This window comes from Triticum dicoccoides, chromosome 4A (assembly GCF_002162155.2).
Source record: "Triticum dicoccoides isolate Atlit2015 ecotype Zavitan chromosome 4A, WEW_v2.0, whole genome shotgun sequence".
Taxonomy (NCBI): Eukaryota; Viridiplantae; Streptophyta; class Magnoliopsida; order Poales; family Poaceae; genus Triticum; species Triticum dicoccoides.
The window spans coordinates 520,200,373-520,204,983 of record NC_041386.1 but is presented as its reverse complement, the minus strand read 5'-3'; the positions used below and the strand labels follow the sequence as shown (position 1 = coordinate 520,204,983).

At 43.9% G+C, this 4,611-nt stretch overlaps 1 non-coding gene across 1 annotated transcript; it reads left to right on the top strand.

Annotated features, from left to right (window-relative positions):
• Window positions 1-497: 497 nt before the first annotated feature.
• On the top strand, window positions 498-570 carry TRNAR-UCU. Its single transcript has one exon. It is a non-coding gene; the product is annotated as a tRNA-Arg (tRNA).
• The last annotated feature ends 4,041 nt before the right edge of the window (window positions 571-4,611 follow it).

Below are 4,611 nucleotides of genomic sequence, written 5' to 3'. Positions count from 1 at the left end.
AGTAGTAGTTTTTACCTAAAAGGGCACTCGGGTCAGCACATACTTTTTGCTTGGTTATCAGAATTTTGAACAGACGTGTATTGAATCCGATATCATGTTGCTACATGAAACACACTCGACCGACCAAGCAAATACGGTGTATGTTTTTGTCTTTTTGAGGTAACAAATACGGTGTATGTGACAGGCAAGAAAGAATATGGACTCGTTAAAACGAAAAAAATAACACCAAATGGTTAAGATAGCGATGGATTGTGCGGTATTGCACAATACGCAAAAAAAAAAAACGAAAAAAATAACACGGACAGGGATTCAGTCCAAGAAACAGGTGGTAGATCGCCACACAAGAACCACGGACCTAGTTCATTCCAGTGTTTTCTCACGAAAGGGAAAGGAGAGAATAACACTGTGAGAGGGAGAGGTTTGACAGTGTTTTCTGGGGGCGAGCCCTCGTGATGAATATCCAATATATAGGTAGGGGTGGCAAGTACATCACAGCAGCGCCCGTGGCCTAATGGACAAGGCGTTTGACTTCTAATCAAGCGATTGTGGGTTCGAGTCCCACCGGGCGTGCATCCTCTTTTTCCCCTAAATCCATGCTCTATTAGAATATAACTATTTGTTTTTTGTTTTTCGTTTTATGTCCTTCATTTCGAAAATGAAAACAAATGTATATTAGAATAGAACTACTTCTTTCTTGTTTTCCATTTTCTGTTCTTCATCTGTACAAGGAAAAACATGTTTGTGGGTAAAATGAAAAAAAATATAGGAAAAACTATGGCTAGATACCTAATGATATTCACGGAACCACACAGATACTTTCTGATACGGAGCATTCTACTTCACATACAAAATATACTTTCTGTCAAGAGTCCGTTCGACGGGTGACACGTTCGAGTCCCACCGGGCGTGCATCCTCTTTTTCCCCTAATCCATGCTCTATTAGAATATAACTATTTTTTTTTCGTTTTATGTCCTTCATTTCAAAAATGAAAACAAATTTATATTAGAATAGAACTACTTCTTTCTTGTTTTCCATTTTCTGTTCTTCATCTGTACAAGGAAAAAAATGTTTGTGGGTAAAATGAAAAAAAATATAGGAAAAACTATGGCTAGATACCTAATGATATTCACGGAACCACACAAGATACTTTCTGATACGGAGCATTCTACTTCACATACACAATATACTTTCTGTCAAGAGTCCGTTCGGCGGGTGACACGTGCGACATCTACTTCACATACACAAAGATGAATCATCTCCTATACATGTCCACGCTCTATTAGAATATAACTATTTGTTTTTTGTTTTTTGTTTTATGTCCTTCATTTCGAAAATGAAAACAAATTTATATTATAATAGAACTACTTCTTTCTTGTTTTCCATTTTCTGTTCTTCATCTGTACAAGGAAAAAATGTTTGTGGGTAAAATGAAAAAAAACATAGGAAAAACTATGGCTAGATACCTAATGATATTCACGGAACCACACAAGATACTTTCTGATACGGAGCATTCTACTTCACATACACAATATACTTTCTGTCAAAGAGTCCGTTCGGCGGGTGACACGTGCGACATCTACTTCACATACACAAAGGTGAATCATCTCCTATACATGTGCTCACTTGACCCCTTCGAGGATGGTATACTACTTGACACTTCACTCGTGTGCATAAGTATTGTCGGAACACTATGGACGACGAGGAGGAGTGCAAGTGCCAAGGAACAACTACACCATCCGCAAGGGAAGCCTGGAAGCGACGACGGAAGAAGACCTAATGATATTCACGGAACCACACAAGATACTTTCTGATACGGAGCATCCTATGGACATCACCATGTCAAGAGTCCGTTCGGCGGGTGACACGTGCGACATCTACTTCACATACACAAAGGTGAATCATCTCCTATACATGTGCTTATTTGACCCCTTCGAGGATGGTATACTACTTGACACTCCACTCGTGTGCATGCATAGGTATTGTCGGAACACTACGGACGACGAGAAGGAGTGCAAGCGCCAATGAACAACTACACCATCTGCGAGGGAAGCCTGGAAGCGACGACAAAAGAAGACGGAGCTGCTGAAGCTACAGCGGCCGGACATCCGGCGCCTGTGCAGCCGCCCAACTGTTGCACCAACAGTTCGGCCGAACAAGCCTCAGTGGCCGGACATCCGGCGCCAACCCCGGACACCCGGCGCCTCCCGACAGCCCGGACATCCGACATCTCCCCCAGAAATCCGGCATCGACGTATCCAGAGAGCAGTTGAACCTCCACTTCAGTCCGGACATCCGGCTTGTCCCGAAGCCCCGGACATCCGGCCCCCAGCCCGGACGTCCGGCACCTGCGCGTGCCTAACCGGGCCAAAGGCCCATGTACCCCTTCCTCACTTACCCCTTCGTGGCTGTAGACTATATATACTCCTCCACCTCCTTCTAGTTAGGGTTAGCGTTGTGATAGCACATATTAGAGATAGAGCCTCGCTCATCCACATCGGATCTACTCCATGAGAGAGACCGCGACCCCTCTACGAAGAAGATCCACGTTGGATTCAAGACCTCCTCACGGAGAAGACCATCAAGACCTCCTCACGGAGAAGACCGGTTACCATTTGTATCGTCCCTTGTTGACTTTAGATCTTGTATCTCCTTTTGTGTACTTGGATCTAGCATATGTGTGATCATTCTTATTGGTTTGAGTGATTCTCTTGTGTTTCCCCTCATGTTCTTCGTGTTCATCGCAGGATTCGCTCCTTTCGTGAAAAATCGTCCATCTAGGGTTCCACCCTACACCATCTTGGTATCATGAGCCACGTTGATCACGATTACGGAGCCTCCCCGTTGTGTTTTCTAGCCTAATTTTGTTGATTTCGTCCTAAATTCGAAAATCCCCACCAAAAAATAGCGCCCAATTTTTTTTGTGATTTGTTGGTTTGATGATGTTTTGTTGATTTTGATCCATGGATCCGTTGTGTCTTGAGTAGATCTACCTTTTCCCCAAGTTTCCCCACTTTCCATCCACGAAATCCATCAAATTTTGCCTCAAAAATCATCAATTTCCGCCCCCAATTCGAAAATTTCCGCCCCAAACGAGATCTGGAATCGTCGGGCCGGACATCCAGGCCATCGGGCCGGATGATACATCCATTTTGCATCATGCTTTTATATCAATATTTATTGCATTATGGGCTATTATTACACATTATGTCACAATACTTATGCCTATTCTCTCTTATTTTACAAGGTTTACATAAAGAAGGGAGAATGCCGGTAGCTGGGATTCTGGCTGGAAAAGGAGCAAATATTAGAGACCTATTCTGCATAGCTCCAAAAGTCCTCAAACTTCACGGATGATGTTTTCCAAATATATAAAAAACATTGAGCTCAAGAACTTCACCAGGGGGGCCACACCCTGCCCACGAGGGTGGGGGGCGCGCCCTACCCCCCTGGGCGCGCCCCCTACCTCGTGGGCCCCCTGGTGGCCCTCCAGTGACCATCTTCTGCTATATGGACTCTTTCGATGGGAAAAAAATCATAAGCCATCTTCTCGGACGAAACTCCGCCGCCACGAGGTGGACCCTTGGCGGAGCCAATCTAGGGTTCTGGCGGGGCTGTTCTGCCGGGGAAACTTCCCTCCCGGAGGGGGAAATCATCGTCATCGTCATCACCAACACTCCTCTCATCGGGAGAGGGCAATCTCCATCAAAATCTTCATCAGCACCATCTCATCTCAAAACCCTAGTTCATCTCTTGTATCCAATTCTTGTCTCCAAGTCCGGGATTGGTGCTAGTAGGTTGCTAGTAGTGTTAATTACTCCTTGTAGTTGATGCTAGTTGGTTTAATTGGTGGAGGATCATATGTTCAGATCCTATATGCATATTAATACCCCTCTGATTATGAACATGTTTATGCTTTGCGAGTAGTTACTTTTGTTCCTGAGGACATGGGAGAAGTCTTGCTATTAGTAGTCATGTGAATTTGGTATTCGTTTGATATTTTGATGAGATGTATGTTGTCTCTCCTCTAGTGGTGTTATGTGAACGTCGACTACATGAAACTTCACCATTGTTTGGGCCTAGAGGAAGGCATTGGGAAGTAATAAGTAGATGATGGGTTGCTAGAGTGACAGAAGCTTAAACCCTAGTTTATGCGTTGCTTCATAAGGGGCTGATTTGGATCCATATGTTTCATGCTATGGTTAGGTTTACCTTAATACTTTTGTTGTATTTGCGGACGCTTGCAATAGAGGTTAATCATAAGTGGGATGTTTGTCCAAGTAAGGACAACACCCAAGTACCGGTCCACCCACATACCAAATCATCAAAGTACCGAACGCGAATCATATGAGCTGATGAAAACTAGCTTGACGATATTCCCATGTGTCCTTGGGAGCGCTTTACATCATATAAGAGTTTGTCCAGGCTTGTCCTTTGCTACAAAAAGGATTGGGCCACCTTGCTGCACCCTATTTACTTTTGTTACCTGTTGCTCGTTATAAATTATCTTATCACAAAACTATCTGTTACCACTTATTTCAGTACTTGCAGAGAATACCTTGCTGGAAACCGCTTATCATTTCCTTCTGCTCCTCGTTGGGTTCGACACTCTT